Source organism: Scyliorhinus torazame, chromosome 14 (genome assembly GCF_047496885.1).
Source record: "Scyliorhinus torazame isolate Kashiwa2021f chromosome 14, sScyTor2.1, whole genome shotgun sequence".
Taxonomy (NCBI): domain Eukaryota; kingdom Metazoa; phylum Chordata; class Chondrichthyes; order Carcharhiniformes; family Scyliorhinidae; genus Scyliorhinus; species Scyliorhinus torazame.
In genome coordinates, this window is record NC_092720.1 from 175,069,586 (window position 1) to 175,091,513 (window position 21,928).

Here is a 21,928-nt window from a genome sequence, read left to right on the forward strand (position 1 = left end):
AGTATTTTTCCGCGAGCAGCTCAATAGATCATTAAGTCCATTGGAAGGAAAGGGAAGAAAAGAAAATACATAATAGGGCAACGAAACATATACAATGTAACTACATACGCACTGGCATCGGATGAGGCATACAGGGTGTAGTGTTAATGAGGTAAGTCCATAAGAGAGTCATTTAAGAGTCGGGTGACAGTGGGGAAGAAGCTGCTTTTGAGTCTGTTCGTGCGTGTTCACATACGTCTGTATCTCCTGCCGGATGGAAGAAGTTGGAAGAGTGAGTACGCCGAGTGGGATGGATCTTTGATTATGCTGCCCACTTTCCTCAGGCAGCGGGAGGTGTAGATGGAGTCAATGGTTGGGAGGCAGGTTCCTGTGATGGACTGGGCGGTGTTCACGATGCTCTGAAGTTTCTTGCCGTCCTGGTCCGAGCAGTTGCCGGACCAGGCTGTGATGCAGCCTGATAGGATGCTTTCTATGGTGCATCTGTAAAAACTGCTAAGGGTTAATGTGGATATGCCGAATTTCCTTAGTTTCCTGAACAAGTATAGGTGCTGTTGTGCTTTCGTGGTGGTAGCGTCGACGTGGGTGGACCAGGAAAGATTTTTGGAGCTGTGCACCTCAAGGAATTTCAAATTGGTAACCATCTCCGCCTCGGCCCCATTGATGCTCACAGGGGTGTGTACAGTACTTTGCTTCCTGAAGTCAATGACCAGCTGTTTAGTATTGCTGGCATTGAGGGAGAGATTGTTGTCGCTACACCACTCCACTAGGTTCTCTATCACCCGCCTGTATTCTGACTCGTCGTTATTCGAGATCCTGCCCACTATGGCCGTATCGTCAGCAAACTTGTAGGTAGAGTTCGAACCCAGTTTCGCCACGCAGTCGTCTGCGTACAGCGAGTAGAGTAGGAGGATAAGTACGCAGCCTTGAGGGGCACCGGTGTTGAGAACAACTGTGGAGGAGATGTTGTTGTTCATTCTTAATGATTGTGGTCTGTTGGTCAGAAAATCGAGGATCCAGTTGCAGGGTGGAAAGCCAAGTCCTAGGTTTTGGAGCTTTGATATGAGCGTGTCTGGGATTGTGGTGTTGAAGGCGGAGCTGTAGTCAATAGATAGGAGACTGATTTAGGCGTCCTTGCTTTCGAGATGTTCTAGGGATGAGTGTATACCTGACATCTGGTCATGATGCAATGAGGATGAGTGTGCCAATGTTCTGGAAATAGAGCCAGTTGGCAGTGGAGAAAACGGAAATGAAGCGACACACGAAAATCAAGCACCAGTTTCGTGAATGTTCGGTAACACTTCGACAAACAGAATTCAGGGAGAACGAAGGCCGCTGGCGACTGATCAGCGACAGTCAAGATACATTTCTCTTGTTTAGAATGATTCGAGAAATTAACAGATATTTCGAAACTAAGCAAACCGTCCTTACTGCACATCAGAAAAGACAGCTTAATTTTAGTTTCATTGCGAATATCTTGAGGCAGAAAATACAACAATGGCTCGAATGTAAAACCTGGAGGCGCGTTATGTGACACAAAGTCACCCTCGCTTGAAACACAGCCTCCGTTCTCTCTCCACAGATGCTGTCAGACCTACTGAGATTAACGAGCCTTTTGTGCTTTTGTTCCAGATTGGTGATTCAGCAAGAATTTGCTGTTACGAAGAGGACAAGATGAGACTGTTTCCATCATGATTTGAGTTGTTTATTCACGCCGGAACAGCATTTGTCGTCTCTGTGGCGCTATCGGTTAGCACGTTCGGCTGTTAACCGAAATTTAGGTGGTTCGATTCCACCCAGCGACGAGACATTATTCCACCCCCGGATGAAGTGTTTTTTGTACTTCGTCCCTCTGTGGGATCAAATCTACCCACCTTGGTGCTTTTTACATTTCATGCCACATTTATTTGATTTCTTTCCTCTTGTTCCAATATTAAACACGCCACATTCTTTCATTCTGATTTCAAACAATCACTTCACATCTAAAGTGAATCAATATTCATTTGAATTACCAGAGAGAAACATTCACCCCAATAGCAACACTGGGACGAATGGGGCCTTGAATTTTCTCTGTGGATCAAAGAGAGTGGGATGGTGAATTAGAGGCGCTCCAAAGTGCAACTGATACGTGGGTGGAGAATTCAGCCGGAGAAATAGATAGAGTGCTTGTTAGCACTGAAAATATTCAGGAATGAGAGGAAAGGGATACAGGGTGAAATGGATTCAAAAAATCAGCAGCGGACGACGTGACCACGTTTCTCGGTAGAATACCCGGAACCCGGCATGTTGATCATGGCCAATCCAGCGAAACGTAATCTATGGACAATCTGGCACACTTCAGCATGGCCAATCTACCGAACCTTCACATTTTTGGACTGTGGGAGGGACCTCGAGTAGGCACACACAGAAAACTGATGCAGACACCGGGAGAACGTCCAAATACCATATGTTTGGGACGAATATCGAATTTGCTATGTATTATATATTATAGCGTTTGCATAGTTATTTTTATAGAGCCTGGGTTAAAGTGTATATATCCTTGTTGCAGGAAAAGTATTATGGAACCAAGTTTCAGGCATCAAAACTGTGCATCTACGAAAGTTGTAACTCGAGAGTCATACAGTGTGGGCCATGATAGGTTCCAAACAGTTGACGACCTAGTGCATCGACAGTTATATCTTTTCTCAGCGGTAACGTGTGGCGCCGTGATCGTATAGTGGTTAGTGCTCTGCGTTGTGGCCGCAGCAACCTCGGTTCGAATCCGAGTCACGGCAGTGATCAGTTGACGTGTTTTTCCCAAATGAACGGATGAGTAATTCTCAGTGTGAAGCACTCTTTAAAGCGGGTTCACAGCTGAGTGCATGTTTCTGCTTCTGTTTGATGCTCCTGGATTCAAACAGTTGTGAATGCGAGAATCTCCTCAGCTCCCGATTTTATATTTTAACTGTCATCATCAAGCATACTCCTCCGGTTCTAGTCTTTTTGGAAGTGAAAACAGTCTCTCTCAATTTGCTGCATCAGCTTCTTCGGTCATTGCCCCAAAATGTTCATGTGTCGCAACCAAATACCCACTGAATCTTCTGTAAGGCGGAGAATAATCTTGATCTTGACAGTCTCCCCATATAAATGAATTGGAATGAATTGGATTGGATTTGCTTATTGTCACGTGTACCGAGGCACAGTTAAAAGTATTTTTCAGCGAGCAGCTCAATAGATCATTAAGTCCATTGGAAGGAAAGGGAAGAAAAGAAAATACATAATAGGGCAATGCAACATATACAATGTAACTACATACGCACTGGCATCGGATGAGGCATACAGGGTGTAGTGTTAATGAGGTAAGTCCATAAGAGAGTCATTTAAGAGTCGTGTGACAGTGGGAAAGAAGCTGCTTTTGAGTCTGTTCGTGCGTGTTCACATACGTCTGTATCTCCTGCCGGATGGAAGAAGTTGGAAGAGTGAGTACGCCGAGTGGGATGGATCTTTGATTATGCTGCCCGCTTTCCTCAGGCAGCGGGAGGTGATGATGGAGTCAGTGGTTGGCAGGCAGGTTCCTGTGATAGACTGGGCGGTGTTCACGACGCTCTGAACTTTCTTGCCGTCCTGGACCTAGCAGTTGCCGTACCATCTGTGATGCAGCCTGATCGGTTGCTTTCTATGGTGCATCTGTAAAAGATGCTAAGGGTTAATGTGGACATGCCGAATTTCCTTGCGGGGCACTGGTTTTGAGAACAACTGTGGAGAAGATGTTTTTAAAAAATATATATTTTATTGAAATTTTTCATTCACAATTTTTTCCCCTTACACATCAAACAAAAAGAAAAGTTAACAGTACAAGTAACATGATAACTACAATCTAATAAGGAGTAACTAACTAACATGGTAAACTAACCAAATAACATAAAATGAAACTTCCCCCCCCCTCCCTTCCCCCCCTCCCCCCTGGGTTGCTGCTGCTGGTCATCTATCTTCCCTCTAACATTCCGCTAGGTAGTCGAGGAACGGTTGCCACCGTCTGGTGAACCCTTGAGCCCATCCTCTCAGCGCAAACTTAATCTGCTCCAGTTTTATGAACCCCGCCATATCGTTTATTCAGGCCTCCAGTCTCGCTTCCTTCCACATGAGTAAAATCCTACGCCGGGCTACTAGGGACGCAAAGGCCACGACATCGGCCTCTTTCGCCTCCTGCACTCCCAGCTCATCTGCAACTCCAAATAAAGCTAACCCCCAGGCTGGTTTGACCCGGACCTTCACCACCTTCAAGATCACTCCCGTCACTCCCCTCCAATACCCCTCCAGTGCCGGACACAACCAAAACATATGCGTGTTGTTTGCCGGGCTTCCGCCGCACCTCCCACACTTGTCCTCCACTCCGAAGAACCTGCTCAACCTTGCTCCCGTTATGTGTGCTCTATGCAGCACCTTAAATTGAATCAGGCTAAGCCTGGCACACGAGGAAGAGGAATTTACCCTGCTTAGGGCATCAGCCCACAGACCCTCCTCTATCTCCTCCCCGAGCTCTTCTTCCCATTTTCCTTTCAGTTCGCCCACCGGCTCCTCCCCCTCTTCTCTCATCTCTCGGTATATCTCTGACACCTTGCCCTCCCCGACCCACACCCCCGAGAGCATTCTATCCTGGATCCCCTGTGTCGGGAGCAATGGAAATTCCCTCACCTGTTGTCTTGTGAACGCCCTCACCTGCATATACCTAAAGAAGTTTCCCCGGGGCAACTTATACTTTTCCACCAACGCACCCAAGCTCGCAAACGTCCCGTCTATAAATAAATCTCCCACCCTCCTAATTCCCAACTGGTGCCAGCTCTTGAATCCTCCATCCATTCTCCCTGGGGCAAACCTATGGTTGTTCCTAATTGGGGACCCCGCCAAGGCTCCCAGCACACCTCTCTGTCGCCTCCATTGTCCTCAAATATTTAATGTTGCCGCCACCACTGTGTTTGTGGTAAATTATTTTGGTGAGAACGGTAGTGGCGCCGTCACCAGCGCCTCTAGACTCGTCCCTTTACAGGACTTCCTCTCTAATCTTTTCCACGCCACTCCCTCTCCTTCTATCATCCATTTACGGATCATCGCCACATTGGCGGCCCAGTAGTAGTCGCCCAAATTCGGCAGCGCCAGTCCCCCTCTGACTCTACTACGTTGTAAGAACCCCCTCCTTACCCTCGGAACTTTCCCTGCCCACACGAAGCTCGCGATGCTCCTGTCTTTTCTTTTAAAGAAGGCCTTAGTGATCAGTATAGGGAGACATTGGAATACAAATAGGAACCTCGGGAGGACCATCATCTTAATTGCCTGCACTCTGCCCGCCAGTGACAGTGGCTGCATGTCCCACCTCTTGCAGTCCTCTTCCATTTGTTCCACCAGTCGTGTCAGATTAAGTCTGTGCAATGTTCCCCAGCTCCTGGCTATCTGAATCCCCAGGTATCGAAAGTTTCTTTCCACTCTCCTTAAAGGCAGGCCATCTATCCCTCTACTCTGGTCCCCAGGGTGTATCACAAAAAGTTCACTCTTTCCCATGTTAAGCCTATATCCCGAGAAATCTTCTAACTCCCTCAATGTCTGCATGACCTCTGTCATCCCCCCCACTGGGTCCGTCACATACAGCAGTAGGTCATCCACGTAGAATGACACTCGGTGTTCTTCTCCCCCTCTAATCACCCCTCTCCATTTTCTGGAGTCTCTCAGCGCCATGGCCAGTGGTTCAATTGCCAACACGAACAGTAATGGAGATAGCGGGCATCCCTGTCTTGTTCCCCTGTATAGTCGGAAATACTCCGATCTTTGCCGACCCATGACCAGACTTGCCGTTGGGGCCCCATAGAGGAGTTTGACCCAGCTAACAAACCTGTCCCCGAACCCGAAACTCCTCAGCACCTCCTATAGATACTCCCACTCCACCCTATCAAATGCCTTTTCTGCATCCATTGTCGCCACTATCTCTGCCTCCCCCTCTGCTGGGGGCATCATTATCACCCCTAATAGCCATCGCACGTTGACATTTAGTTGTCTCCCCTTTACGAATCCTGTCTGGTCTTCGTGCACCACCCCCGGGACACAGTCCTCTATCCTCGCTGCCAGCACCTTTGCTAGCAATTTGGCGTCCACATTTAGTAGTGAAATAGGCCTATAGGACCCGCACTGCAGCGGATCGTTATCCCGCTTCAAAATTAGCGATATCATCGCCTCCGACATTGTCGGGGGTAGAGTTCCCCCTTCCCTGGCCTCGTTAAAAGTCCCCACCAACAGCGGGGCCAGCATGTCCACATATTTTCTATAAAATTCCACCGGGAACTCATCTGGTCCCGGGGCCTTCCCTGCCTGCATGTTCCCCATCCCCTTGGTAACCTCGACCACCCCAATTGGTGCCCCCAGGCCTTCCACCTCCTGCTCCTCCACCCATGGAACCTTAATTTGTCCAAAAGCTGCCACGGCTCTTCTTTTCCCTCCGGCGGTTGGGACCTATAAAGTCTTTCGTAAAAAGTCTTAAACACCTCGTTTATCTTCCCTGCTCTCCGCACCGTAGCTCCCTTTTCGTCTCTAATTCCCCCTATCTCCCTCGCCGCTGTCCTCTTTCGCAGCTGATGGGCCAACAGGCGACTAGCCTTTTCCCCATATTCATATCTCATCCCCTGTGCCTTCCTCCACTGCACCTCCGCCCTCCTAGTGGTCAGCAGGTCGAACTCCGTCTGGAGTCGTCGTCGCTCCCTGTATAGTCCCTCCTCCGGGGCCTCTGCATATTCTTTATCCACCCTTAAAATCTCCCCCAGTAATCTTTCCCTTTCCTTGGCCTCTGTTTTCCCTTTGTGGGCCCTGATGGAGATCAGCTCTCCTCTGACCACCGCCTTTAGTGCTTCCCATACCACTCCCACTCGGACCTCCCCGTCGTCATTGGCCTCCAGGTATCTCTCGATACATCCCCGCACCCTCCCTCATCCGCCAACAATCCCACATCTAATCGCCAGAGTGCACGCTGCTCCCTCTCCTCTCCTAGTTCTAGGTCCACCCAATGTGGGGCATGATCTGAGATAGCTATGGCTGAATACTCAATTTATTCCACCCTCGAGATCAACGACCTTCACAAAACAAAAAAATCTATCCGGGAGTACACCTTGTGAACATGGGAGAAGAAGGAGAACTCTCTGGCCTTCGGTCTAACAAATCGCCATGGATCCACTCCCCCCCATTTGGTCCATAAACCCCTTAAGCACCTTGGCCGCTGCCGGCCTTCTTCCGGTCTTAGATCTAGATCTATCTAACCCTGGGTCCAGCACGGTGCTGAAGTCTCCCCCCATTATCAAGTTTCCTACCTCCAGGTCCGGGATACATCCCAGCATCCGCTTCATGAATCCCGCATCATCCCAATTCGGGGCATATACGTTAACCAACACGACCTCCGTTCCCTCCAGTCTGCCACTCACCATCACATATCTGCCCCCTTCCCGTGTCGACTAGCCATCACCCTCTCTATGCCAGTCCCACGTCCCGATTCCGCGCTCCCACCCATTCCCCAGGTGGCGCATTCCAGCCCCGATCACCCTTTCTTTAACCAGTTCCTCTTTGATTTCTGCAGCAGCAACCCAGTTATCCTTCCCCCCACCCCCCCGCTAGATCCTCATCTAGCGTGATTGCTCCCCCCATATTACTTCCGAAAGTCAGCTGACTTCAACTGACCCTGGCTTCTCCCGCTCACTCTTTGACCCCCCCTGTGTGGGGAAATCCCATCTACCTTGTGCCTATCTTCCCGCCATCACCTTTCTGGCGCGGGAACAAGGACAGTAGGCCCCATATTCTCTGTAGTTGTCCCGCCCCTTGTGACGCAGCTCCCTCTACCGCCCCACTCCCATTCCTCATCCCCTGCCTAGGTCTCTTCTTTCCCCACACCGGCGCCCACATTTCTTAGTGTCCCCCCTTTCCCAATTTACATCCCGAGATACATCGACAGTGTCATTTCCCCTCTAAGATCAGTCCCTCAGTTCCAATCCAGTTTCTCGTCTTTAATAAAGGTCCATGCTTCTTCCGCCGTTTCGAAGTAGTGATGTCTCTCCTGGTACGTGACCCATAGTCGCGCCGGCTGCAGCATCCCGAACTTCACCTTCTTCTTGTGCAGCACCTCCTTGGCTCGATTAAAAATCACCCTCCTTCTCGCCACCTCCGCAGTCCAATCCTGGTACACCCGTACCACCGCATTCTCCCATCTACTACTCCGTACCTTTTTGGCCAATCTCAGAACCACTTCTCTATCATTGAAGCGATGAAATCGCACGATTGTCGCCCTAGGTGGTTCTCCCGCCTTTGGTCTCCTCGCAGGGACCCGATGAGCCCCATCCACATCCAAGGGGCCCGAAGGGGCCTCAGCTCCCATCAGCGAGCTTAGCATCGTGCTCACGTAAGCCCCGCAGTCCGCTCCTTCCACTCCCTCGGGGAGACCCAGGATCCGAAGGTTCTTCCTTCGTGCTCTGTTTTCTAGGGCCTCAATCCTTTCAATGCACTTTTTGTGGAGCGCCTCGTGCGTCTGTGTTTTGACCGCCAGGCCCAGGATCTCGTCTTCATTATCCGTCACCTTCTGCTCCACCACGCGGAGCTCCGTCTCCTGGGTCCTTTGTGCCTCCTTAAGCGCCTCAATTGACTGAAGCATCGGGGTCAGCACCTCCTTCTTAAGTAGCTCCACATACCTTCTTAAGAATTCGTCTTGATCGGGCCCCCATGTCACCTGGGCTTTCTCCGCCGCCATCTTGCTTCTTTTTTCCTCCTGTCCCTATCCTCGAGGATTCTTCGCGATGTAGCCACCTCCGCCGATATTCTTCTTTTTCGTTGGGGGGGGGGACTCCATGTTAACTCACCCCACACCGGGTTTCGTCCTGAAAAAATTCCCCGTTGGGGCTCTTAAAAGAGCCCGAAGGTCCGTTTGAGCTGGAGCCGCCGAAACGTGAGGCTTAGCTGGGCATCGCCGCAACCAGAAGTCCCGAGAAGATGTTGTTGTTCATTCTTACTGATTGTGGTCTGTTGGTCAGCAAATCGAGGATCCAGTTGCAGGGTGGAAAGCCAAGTCCTAGGTTTTGGAGCTTTGATATGAGCGTGGCTGGGATTGTGGTGTTGAAGGCGGAGCTGTAGTCAATAGATCGGAGTCTGATGTTGGAGTCCTTGCTTTCGAGATGCTCTAGGGATGAGTGTATACCTGACATCTGGTCATGATGCAATGAGGATGAGTGGGCCAATTTTCTGGAAATAGAGCCAATTGGCAGTGGAGAAAACGGAAATGAAGCGACACACGAAAATCAAGCACCAGTTTCGTGAATGTCGGGTAACATTTCGACAAACAGAATCCGGGGAGAAAGAAGGCCGCTGGCGACTGATCAGCGACAGTCAAGACACATTTCCCTTGTTTAGAATGATTCGAGAAATTAACAGATATTTAGAAACTAAGAAAACTGTCCTTACTGCACATAAGACAAGACAGTTTCATTTTAGTTTCATTGCAAATATTTTGAGGCAAGAAATACCAAAATGGCTCGAATGTAGAACCTGGAGGCGCGTTATGTGACACAAAGTCACCCTCGCTTGAAACACAGCCTCCGTTCTCTCTCCACAGATGCTGTCATACCTGCTGAGATTGACCAGCCTTTTGCGCTTTTGTTCCAGATTGGTGCATCAGCAAGAATTTGCTGTTACGAAGAGGACAAGATGAGACTGTTTCCATCATGATTTGAGTTGTTTATTCATGCAGCAACAGCATTTTCCGTTTCTGTGGCAGCTGTCGGTTAACACGTTCGGCTGTTAGCCGAATAGTTGGTGGTTCGATTCCACGCAGAAACGAGATGTTGTCCCACCCCCGGATGAAGAGTTTTTTGTACTTCGTCCCTCTGTGGGATCAAATCCACCCACCTGGGTGCTTTTTACATTTCATACCACATTTATTTGATTTCTTTCCTCCTGTTCCAATATTAAACCCGCCAAATTCTGTCATTCTGATTTCAAACAGTCAGTTCACATCTAAAGTGAATCATTATTCATTTGAATTACCGGAGAGAGACATTCACCCCAATAGCAGCAGTGGGACGAAAGGGGCCTAGATTTTTCTCTGTGGATCAAAGAGAGTGAGATGGTGAATTAGAGGCGCTCCAAAGTGCAACTGATACGTGGGCGGAGAATTCAGCCGGCGAAATAGAGACAGAGCTTGTTAGCACTGACAATAATCAGGAATGAGAGAAAAGGAATACGGGGTGAAACGGGGCAAAAAGTCAGCAGCGGACAACGTGACCAAGTTTCTCGGTAGAATACCCGGAACCCGGCATGTTGATCATGGCCAATCCAGCGAAACGTAATCTATGGACAATCTGGCACACTTCAGCATGGCCAATCTACCGAACATTCTCATTTTTGGACTGTGGGAAGGACCTCGATCAGGCACACACAGAAAACTCATGCAGACACCGGGAGAACGTCCAAATACCATATGTTTGGGACGAATATCGAATTTGCTATGTATTATATATTATAGCGGTTGCATAGTTATTTTTCTAGAGCCTGGGTTAAAGTGTATATATCCTTGTTGCAAGAAAATTATTATGGAACCAAGTTTCAGGCATCAAAACTGTGTATCTACGAAAGTTGTAACTCGAGAGTCGTACAGTGTGGGCCATGATAGGTTCCAAACAGTTGACGACCGAGTGCATCGACAGTTATAGCTTGCCTCGGCGGTAACGTGTAGCGCCGTGATCGTCTAGGAGTTAATACTCTGCGTTGTGGCCGCAGCAACCTCGGTTCGAGTTCCGGTCACGGCAGTGATCAATTGACGTGTTTTTCCCAAATGAACGGATGAGTCATTCAATGTGTGAAGCACTCTTTAAAACGGGTTCACAGCTGAGTGCATGCTTCTGCTTCTGTTTGATGCTCCAGAATTCAAACAGTTGTGAATGCGAGAATATCCTCAGCTCCCGATTTTATATTTTAACTATCATCATCAAGCATACTCCTCCGGTTCTAGTCTTTTTGGAAGTGAAAACAGTCTCTCTCAATTTGCTGCATCAGCTTCTTCGGTCATCGCCCCAAAATGTTCATCTGTCGCAACCAAATACCCACTGAATCTTCTGTAAGGCGGAGAATAATCTTGATCTTGATAGTCTCCCCATATAAATGAATTGGATCGTATTGGATTTGCTTATTGTCACGTGTACCGAGGTACATTGAAAAGTACTTTTCTGCGAGCAGCTCAATAGATCATTAAGTCCATTGGTAGAAAAGGGAAGAAAAGAAAATACATAATAGGGCAACGCAACATATACAATGTAACTACATACGCACTGGCATCGGATGAAGCATACAGGGTGTAGTGTTAATGAGGTAAGTCCATAAGAGGGTCATTTAGGAGTCTGGTGACAGTGGGGAAGAAGCTGCTTTTGAATCTGTTCGTGCGTGTTCTCAGACGTCTGTCTCTCCTGCCCGATGGAAGAAGTTGGAAGAGTGAGTACGCCGGATGGGGTGGATCCTTGATTATGCTGCCCGCTTTCCTCAGGCAGTGGGAGGTGTAGATGGAGTCAATGGTTGGGAGGCAGGTTCCTGTGATGGACTGGGCGGTGTTCACGACGCTCTGAATTTCTTGCCGTCCTGGACCGAGCAGATTCCGTACCAGGCTGTGATGCAGCCCGATTGGATGCTTTCTATGGTGCATCTGTAAAAGTTGCTAATGGCTGATGTCGACATGCCGAATTTCCTTAGTTTCCTGAACAAGTATAGGTGCTGTTGTGCTTTCGTGGTGGTAGCGTCGACGTGGGTGGACCAGGACAGATTTTTGGAGCTGTGCACCTCAAGGAATTTCGAATTGGTAACCATCTCCACCATGGGTGTGTACAGTACTTTGCTTCCTGAAGTCAACGACCAGCTGTTTAGTATTGCTGGCACTGAGGGAGCGATTGTTGTCGCTACACCACTCCACTTGGTTCTCTATCTCCCGCCTGTATTCTGAATCGTCGTTATTCGAGATCCTGCCCACTATGGTCGTATTGTGAGCAAACTTGTAGATAGAGTTGGAACTCAGTTTCGCCACGCAGTCATGTGCGTAACGCGAGTAGAGTAGGAGGATAAGTACGCAGCCTTGAGGGGCACCGGTGTTGAGAACAACTGTGGAGGAGATGTTGTTGTTCATTCTTACTGATTGTGGTCTGTTGGTCAGAAAATCGAGGATCCAGTTGCAGGGTGGAAAGCCAAGTCCTAGGTTTTGGAGTTTTGATATGAGCGTGGCTGGGATTGTGATGTTGAAGGCGGAGCTGTAGTCAATAGATAGGAGTCTGATGTAGGAGTCCTTGCTTTCGAGATGCTCTAGGGATGAGTGTATACCTGACACCTGGTCATGATGCAATGAGGATGAGTGGACCAATTTTCTGGAATTAGAGCCAGTTGGCAGTGGAGAAAACGGAAATGAAGCGACACACGAAAATCAAGCAACAGTTTCGTGAATGTCGGGTAACACTTCGACAAACAGAATCCGGGGAGAACGAAGGCCGCTGGCGACTGATCAGCGAAAGTCAAGAAACATTTCCCTTATTTAGAATGATTCGAGAAATTAACAGATATTTAGAAACTAAGAAAACTGTCCTTACTGCACATCAGAAAAGACAGTTTCATTTTAGTTTCATTGCGAATATCATGAGGCAGAAAATACAACAATGGCTCGAAGGTAGAACCTGGCGGCGCGTTATGTGACACAAAGTCACCCTCGGTTGAAACACAGCCTCCATTCTCTCTCCACAGATGCTGTCATACCTGTTGAGATTAACCAGCCTTTTGTGCTTTTGTCCCAGATTGGTGCATCAGCAAGAATTTGCTGTTACGAAGAGGACAAGATGAGACTGTTTCCATCATGGTTTGAGTTGATTATTCATGCAGGAACAGCATTTGCCGTCTCTGTGGCGCCATCGGTTAGCACATTCGGCTGTTACCGAAAATTAGGTGGTTCGATTCCACCCAGCGACGAGATATTATCCCACCCCCGGATGAAGTGTTTTTTGTACTTCGTCCCTCTGTGGGATCAAATCCACCCACCTTGGTGATTTTTACATTTCATGCCACATTTATTTGATTTCTTTCCTCCGGTTCCAATATTAAACACGCCACATTCTTTCATTCTGATTTCAAACAGTCAGTTCACATCTAAAGTGAATCAATATTCATTTGAATTACCAAAGAGAGACATTCACCCCAATAGCAACAGTGGGACGAATGGGGCCTAGAATTTTCTCTGTGGATCAAAGAGAGTGAGATGGTGAATTAGAGGCGCTCCAAAGTGCAACTGATACGTGGTCGGAGAATTCAGCCGGGGAAATAGAGAGAGAGCTTGTTAGCACTGACAATATTCAGGAATGAGAGGAAAGGGATACAGGGTGAAATGGAATCAAGAAATCAGCAGCGGACGACGTGACCAAGTTTCTTGGTAGAATACCCGGAACCCGGCATGTTGATCAAGGCCAATCCTGCGAAACTTAATCTATGGACAATCTGGCACACTTCAGCATGGCCAATCTACTGAACCTTCACATTTTTGGACTGTGGGAGGGACCTCGAGAAGGCACACACAGAAAACTGATGCAGACACCGGGAGAACGTCCAAATACCATATGTTTGAGACGAATATCGAATTTGCTATGTATTATATATTATAGCGGTTGCATAGTTATTTTTATAGAGGTTAAAGTGTATATATCCTTGTTGCAGGAAAATTATTATGGAACCAAGTTTCAGGCATCAAAACTGTGTGTTTACGAAAGTTGTAACTCGAGAGTCATACAGTGTGGGCCATGATAGGTTCCAAACAGTTGACGACCTAATGCATCGACAGTTATAGCTTGCCTCAGCGGTAACGTGTGGCGCCGTGATCGTATAGTAATTAGTACTCTGCATTGTGGCCGGAGCAACCTCGGTTCGAATCCGAGTCACGGCAATGACCTGTTGACGTGTTTTTCTTAAATGAACGGATGAGTATTTCTCTGTGTGAAGCGCTCTTTAAAACGGGTTCACAGCTGAGTGCATGCTTCTGCTTCGGTTTGATGCTCCAGAATTCAAACAGTTGTGAATGCGAGAATGTCCTCTGCTCCCGATTTTATATTTTAACTACCATCATCAAGCATACTCCTCCGGTTCTAGTCTTTTTGGAAGTGAAAACAGTCTCTCTCAATTTGCTGCATCAGCTTCTTCGGTCATCGCCCCAAAATGTTCATGTGTCGCAACCAAATACCCACTTAATCATCTGTAAGCGGAGAATAATCTTGATCTTGATAGTCTCCCCATATAAATAAATTGGATTGGATTTGCTTATTGTCACGTGTACCGAGGTACATTGAAAAGTATTTTTCTGCGAGCAGCTCAATAGATCATGAAGTCCATTGGTAGAAAAGGGAAGAAAAGAAAATATTTAATAGGGCAATGCAACATATACAATGTAACTACATACGCACTGGCATCGGATGAAGCATACAGGGTGCAGTGTTAATGAGGTAAGTCCATAAGAGGGTCATTTAGGAGTCTGGTGACAGTGGGGAAGAAGCTGCTTTTGAGTCTGTTCGTGCGTGTTCTCAGACGTCTGTATCTCCTGCCCGATGGAAGAAGTTGGAAGAGTGAGTACGCCGGGTGGGGTGGATCTTTGATTATGCTGCCCGCTTTCCTCAGGCAGCGGGAGGTGTAGATGGAGTCAATGGTTGGGAGGCAGGTTCCTGTGATGGACTGGGCGGTGTTCACGACGCTCTGAAGTTTCTTGCCGTCCTGGACCGAGCAGTTGCCGTACCAGGCTGTGATGCAGCCCGATAGGATGCTTTCTATGGTGCATCTGTAAAAGTTGCTAAGGGTTAATGTGGACATGCCGAATTTCCTTAGTTTCCTGAACAAGTATAGGTGCTGTTGTGCTTTCGTGGTGGTAGCGTCGACGTGGATGGACCAGGACAGAACTTTGGAGCTGTGCACCTCAAGGAATTTCAAATTGGTAACCATCTCCACCTCGGCCCCGTTGATGCTCACAGGGGTGTGTACAGTACTTTGCTTCCTGAAGTCAATGACCAGCTGTTTAGTGTTGCTGGCATTGAGGGAGAGATTGTTGTCGCTACACCACTCCACTAGGTTCTCTATCTCCCGCCTGTATTCTGACTCGTCGTTATTCGAGATCCTGCCCACTATTGTCGTATCGTCAGCAAACCTGTAGATAGAGTTGGAACCCAGTTTCGCCACGCAGTCATCTGCGTACAGCGAGTAGAGTAGGAGGATAAGTACGCAGCCATGAGGGGCACCGGTGTTGAGAACAACTGTGGAGGAGATGTTGTTGTTCATTCTTACTGATTGTGGTCTGTTGGTCAGAAAATCGAGGATCCAGTTGCAGGGTGGAAAGCCAAATCCTAGGTTTTGGAGCTTTGATATGAGCGTGGCTGGGATTGTGGTGTTGAAGGCGGAGTTGTCATCAATAGATAGGAGTCTGATGTAGGAGTCCTTGCTTTCGAGATGCTCTTGGGATGAGTGTAAACCTGACATCTGGTCATGATGCAATGAGGATGAGTGGGCCAATATTCTGGAAATAGAGCCAGTTGGCAGTGGAGAAAACGGAAATGAAGCGACACACGAAAATCAAGCACCAGTTTCGTGAATGTCGGGTAACACTTCGAAATTCAGAATCCGGGGAGAACGAAGGCCGCTGGCGACTGATCAGCGACAGTAAAGACACATTTCCCTTGTTTAGAATGATTCGAGAAATTAACAGATATTTAGAAACTAAGAAAACTGTCCTTACTGCACATCAGAAAAGACAGTTTCATTTTAGTTTCATTGCGAATATCTTGAGGCAGAAAATACAACAATGGCTCGAATGTAGATCCTGCAGGCGCGTTATGTGACACAAAGTCACCCTCGCTTGAAACACAGCCTCCGTTCTCTCTCCACAGATGCTGTCATACCTGCTGAGATTAACCAGCCTTTTGTGCTTTTGTTCCAGATTGGTGCATCAGCAAGAATTTGCTGTTACGAAGAGGACAAGATGAGACTGTTTCCATCATGATTTGAGTTGTTTATTCATGCAGGAACAGCATTTGTCGTCTCTGTGGCGCCATCGGTTAACACATTCGGCTGTTAACCGAAACTTCGGTGGTTCGATTCCACCCAGCGACGAGATATTATCCAACCCCCGGATGAAGTGTTTTTTGGACTTCGTCCCTCTGTGGGATCAAATCCACCCACCTTGGTGCTTTTTACATTTCATGCCACATTTATTTGATTTCTTTCCTCCGGTTCCAATATTAAACACGCCACATTCTTTCATTCTGATTTCAAACAGTCAGTTCACATCTAAAGTGAATCAATATTCATTTGAATTACCAAAGAGAGACATTCACCCCAATAGCAACAGTGGGACGAATGGGGCCTAGAATTTTCTCTGTGGATCAAAGAGAGTGAGATGGTGAATTAGAGGCGCTCCAAAGTGCAACTGATACGTGGTCGGAGAATTCAGCCCGGGAAATAGAGAGAGAGCTTGTTAGCACTGACAATATTCAGGAATGAGAGGAAAGGGATACAGGGTGAAATGGATTCAAGAAATCGGCAGCGGACGATGTGACCAAGTTTCTCGGTAGAATACCCGGAACCCGGCATGTTGATCATGGCCAATCCTGCGAAACTTAATCTATGGACAATCTGGCACACTTCAGCATGGCCAATCTACCGAACCTTCACATTTTTGGACTGTGGGTGGGACCTCGAGCAGGAACACACAGAAAACTGATGCAGACACCGGGAGAACGTCCAAATACCATATGTTTGAGACGAATATCGAATTTGCTATGTATTATATATTATAGCGGTTGCATAGTTATTTTTATAGAGCCTGGGTAAAAGTGTATATATTCTTGTTGCAGGAAAATTATTATGGAACCAAGTTTCAGGCATCAAAACTGTGTATCTCCGAAAGTTGTAACTCGAGAGTCACACAGTGTGGGCCATGATAGGTTCCAAACAGTTGACGACCTAGTGCATCGACAGTTATAGCTTGCCACCGCGGTAACGTGTGGCGCCGTGATCGTATAGTGGTTAGTACTCTGCGTTGTGGCCGCAGCAACCTCGGTTCAAATCCGAGTCACGGCAGTGACCAGTTGACGTGTTTTTCTTAAATGAACGGATGAGACATTCTCTGTGTGAAGCACTCTTTAAAACGGGTTCACGGCTGAGTGCATGCTTCTGCTTCTGTTTGATGCTCCAGAATTCAAACAGTTGTGAAAGCGAGAATGTCCTCAGCTCCCGATTTTATATTTTAACTATCATCATCAAGCATACATCTCCGGTTATTGTCTTTTTGGAAGTGAAAACAGTCTCTCTCAATAGGCGGCATCAGCTTCTTCGGTCATCGCCCCAAAATGTTCATGTGTCGCAACCAAATACCCACTGAATCTTCTGTAAGGCGGAGAATAATCTTGATCTTGATAGTCTCCCCATATAAATGAATTGGATTGGATTGGATTGGATTTGCTTATTGTCACGTGTACCGAGGTACATTGAAAAGTATTTTTCTGCGAGCAGCTCAATAGATCATGAAGTCCATTGGTAGAAAAGGGAAGAAAAGAAAATATTTAATAGGGCAATGCAACATATACAATGTAACTACATACGCACTGGCATTGGATGAAGCATACAGGGTGCAGTGTTAATGAGGTAAGTCCATAAGAGGGTCATTTAGGAGTCTGGTGACAGTGGGGAAGAAGCTGCTTTTGAGTCTGTTCGTGCGTGTTCTCAGACGTCTGTATCTCCTGCCCGATGGAAGAAGTTGGAAGAGTGAGTACGCCGGGTGGGGTGGATCTTTGATTATGCTGCCCGCTTTCCTCAGGCAGCGGGAGGTGTAGATGGAGTCAATGGTTGGGAGGCAGGTTCCTGTGATGGACTGGGCGGTGTTCACGACGCTCTGAAGTTTCTTGCCGTCCTGGACCGAGCAGTTGCCGTACCAGGCTGTGATGCAGCCCGATAGGATGCTTTCTATGGTGCATCTGTAAAAGTTGCTAAGGGTTAATGTGGACATGCCGAATTTCCTTAGTTTCCTGAACAAGTATAGGTGCTGTTGTGCTTTCGTGGTGGTAGCGTCGACGTGGGTGGACCAGGACAGATCTTTGGAGCTGTGCACCTCAAGGAATTTCAAATTGGTGACCATCTCCACCTCGGCCCCGTTGATGCTCACAGGGGTGTGTACAGTACTTTGCTTCCTGAAGTCAATGAACAGCTGTTTAGTGTTGCTGGCATTGAGGGAGAGATTGTTGTCGCTACACCACTCCACTAGGTTCTCTATCTCCCGCCTGTATTCTGACTCGTCGTTATTCGACATCCTGCCCACTATTGTCGTATCGTCAGCAAACTTGTCGATAGAGTTGGAACCCAGTTTCGCCACGCAGTCGTCTGCGTACAGCGAGTAGAGTAGGAGGATAGGTACGCAGCCATGAGGGGCACCGGTGTTGAGAACAACTGTGGAGGAGATGTTGTTGTTCATTCTTACTGATTGTGGTCTGTTGGTCAGAAAATCGAGGATCCAGTTGCAGGGTGGAAAGCCAAGTCCTAGGTTTTGGAGCTTTGATATGAGCGTGGCTGGGATTGTGGTGTTGAAGGCGGAGCTGTAGTCAATAGATAGGAGTCTGATGTAGGAGTCCTTGCTTTCGAGATGCTCTCGGTATGAGTGTATACCAGACATCTGGTCATGATGCAATGAGGATGCGTGGGCCAATTTTCTGGAAATAGAGCCAGTTGGCAGTGGAGAAAACGGAAATGAAGCAACACACGAAAATCAAGCACCAGTTTCGTGAATGTAGGGTAACACTTCGATAAACAGAGTCCGGGGAGAACGAAGGCCGCTGGCGACTGATCAGCGACAGTCAAGACACTTTTCCCTTGTTTAGAATGATTCGAGAAATTAACAGATATTTAGAAACTAAGAAAACTGTCCTTACTGCACATCAGAAAAGACAGATTCATTTTAGTTTCAATGCGAATATCTTGAGGCAGAAAATACAACAGTGGCTCGAATGTAGAACCTGGAGGCGCCTTATGTGACACAAAGTCACCCTCGCTTGAAACACAGCCTCCGTTCTCTCTCCACAGATGCTGTCATACCTGCTGAGATTAACCAGCCTTTTGTGCTTTTGTTCCAGATTGGTGCATCAGCAAGAATTTGCTGTTACGAAGAGGACAAGATGAGACTGTTTCCATCATGATTTGAGTTGTTTAGTCATGCAGGAACAGCATTTGTCGTCTCTGTGGCGCCATCGGTTAGCACATTCGGCTGTTAACCGAAAATTAGGTGGTTCGATTCCACCCAGGGTCGAGATATTAACCCACCCCCGGATGAAGTGTTTTTTGTACTTCGTCACTCTGTGGGATCAAATCCACCCACCTTGGTGCTTTTTGCATTTCATTCCACATTTATTTGATTTCTTTCCTCCGCTTCCAATATTAAACACGCCACATTCTTTCATTCTGATTTCAAACAGTCAGTTCACATCTAAAGTGAATCAATATTCATTTGAATTACCAAAGAGAGACATTCACCCCAATAGCAACAGTGGGACGAATGGGGCCTAGAATTTTCTCTGTGGATCAAAGCGAGTGAGGTGGCGAATTAGAGGCGCTCCAAAGTGCAACTGATACGTGGTCGGAGAATTCAGCCGGGGAAATAGAGAGAGAGCTTGTTAGCACTGACAATATTCAGGAATGAGAGGAAAGGGATACAGGGTGAAATGGATTCAAGAAATCAGCAGCGTACGACGTGACCAAGTTTCTCGGTAGAATACCCGGAACCCGGCATGTTGATCATGGCCAATCCTGCGAAACTTAATCTATGGATAATCTGGCACACTTCAGCATGGCCAATCGACCGAACCTTCACATTTTTGGACTGTGGGAGGGACCTCGAGCAGGCACACACAGAAAACTGATGCAGACACCGGGAGAACGTCCAAATACCATATGATTGAGACGAATATCGAATTTGCTATGTATTATATATTATAGCGGTTGCATAGTTATTTTTATAGAGCCTGGGTTAAAGTGTATATATCCTTGTTGCAGGAAAATTATTATGCAACCAAGTTTCAGGCATCAAAACTGTGTATCTACGAAAGTTGTCACTCGAGAGTCATCCAGTGTGGGCCATGATCGGTTCCAAACAGTTGACGACCTAGTGCATCGACAGTTACAGTTTGCCTCAGCGGTAACGTATGGCGCCGTGATCGTATAGTGGTTAGTACTCTGCGTTGTGGCCGCAGCAACCTCGGTTCGAATCCGAGTCACGGCAGTGATCAGTTGACGTGATTTTCTTAAATGAACGGATGAGTAATTATCTGTGTGAAGCACTCTTTAAAACGGGTTCACAGCTGAGTGCATGCTTCTGCTTCGGTTTGATGCTCCAAAATTCAAACAGTTGTGAATGCGAGAATGTCCTCAGCTCCCGATTTTATATTTTAACTATCATCATCAAGCATACTCCTCCGGTTCTAGTCTTTTTGGAAGTGAAAACAGTCTCTCTCAATTTGCTGCATCAGCTTCTTCGGTCATCGCCCCAAAATGTTCATGTGTCGCAACCAAATACCCACTGAATCTTCTGTAAGGCGGAGAATAATCTTGATCTTGATAGTCTCCCCATATAAATGAATTGGATTGGATTGGATTGGATTTGCTTATTGTCACGTGTACCGAGGTACATTGAAAAGTATTTTTCTGCGAGCAGCTCAATAGATCATGAAGTCCATTGGGAGAAAAGGGAAGAAAAGAAAATATTTAATAGGGCAATGCAACATATACAATGTAACTACATACGCACTGGCATTGCATGAAGCATACAGGGTGCAGTTTTAATGAGGTAAGTCCATAAGAGGGTCATTTAGGAGTCTGGTGACAGTGGGGAAGAAGCTGCTTTTGAGTGTGTTCGTGCGTGTTCTCAGACGTCTGTATCTCCTGCCCGATGGAAGAAGTTGGAAGAGTGAGTACGCCGGGTGGGGTGGATCTTTGATTATGCTGCCCGCTTTCCTCAGGCAGCGGGAGGTGTAGATGGAGTCAATGGTTGGGAGGCAGGTTCCTGTGATGGACTGGGCGGTGTTCACGACGCTCTGAAGTTTCTTGCCGTCCTGGGCCGAGCAGTTGCCGTACCAGGCTATGATGCAGCCCGATAGGATGCTTTCTATGGTGCATCTGTAAAAGTTGCTAAGGGTTAATGTGGACATGCCGAATTTCCTTAGTTTCCTGAACAAGTATAGGTGCTGTTGTGCTTTCGTGGTGGTAGCGTCGACGTGGGTGGACCAGAACAGATCTTTGGAGCTGTGCACCTCAAGGAGTTTCAAATTGGTGACCATCTCCACCTCGGCCCCGTTGATGCTCAAATGGGTGTGTACAGTACTTTGCTTCCTGAAGTCAATGAACAGCTGTTTAGTGTTGCTGGCATTGAGGGAGAGATTATTGTCGCTACACCACTCCACTAGGTTCTCTATCTCCCGCCTGTATTCTGACTCGTCGTTATTCGACATCCTGCCCACTATTGTCGTATCGTCAGCAAACTTGTCGATAGAGTTGGAACCCAGTTTCGCCACGCAGTCGTCTGCGTACAGCGAGTAGAGTAGGAGGATAGGTACGCAGCCATGAGGGGCACCGGTGTTGAGAACAACTGTGGAGGAGATGTTGTTGTTCATTCTTACTGATTGTGGTCTGTAGGTCAGAAAATCGAGGATCAAGTTGCAGGGTGGAAAGCCAAGTCCTTGGTTTTGGAGCTTTGATATGAGCGTGGCTGGGATTGTGGTGTTGAACGCGGAGCTGTCATCAATAGATAGGAGTCTGATGTAGGAGTCTTTGCTTTCGAGATGCTCTAGGGATGAGTGTATAGCTGACATCTGGTCATGATGCAATGAGGATGAGTGGGCCAATTTTC

At 47.4% G+C, this 21,928-nt stretch overlaps 3 non-coding genes across 3 annotated transcripts; all 3 read left to right on the forward strand.

Annotated features, from left to right (window-relative positions):
* The first annotated feature begins 2,699 nt into the window (after positions 1 to 2,699).
* Positions 2,700 to 2,771, forward strand: trnah-gug (transfer RNA histidin (anticodon GUG)). The gene has a single exon. It is a non-coding gene; the product is annotated as a tRNA-His (tRNA).
* Positions 2,772 to 17,049: 14,278 nt separating this feature from the next.
* Positions 17,050 to 17,121, forward strand: trnah-gug (transfer RNA histidin (anticodon GUG)). Its single transcript has one exon. It is a non-coding gene; the product is annotated as a tRNA-His (tRNA).
* Positions 17,122 to 20,233: 3,112 nt separating this feature from the next.
* On the forward strand, positions 20,234 to 20,305 carry trnah-gug (transfer RNA histidin (anticodon GUG)). Its single transcript has one exon. It is a non-coding gene; the product is annotated as a tRNA-His (tRNA).
* The last annotated feature ends 1,623 nt before the right edge of the window (positions 20,306 to 21,928 follow it).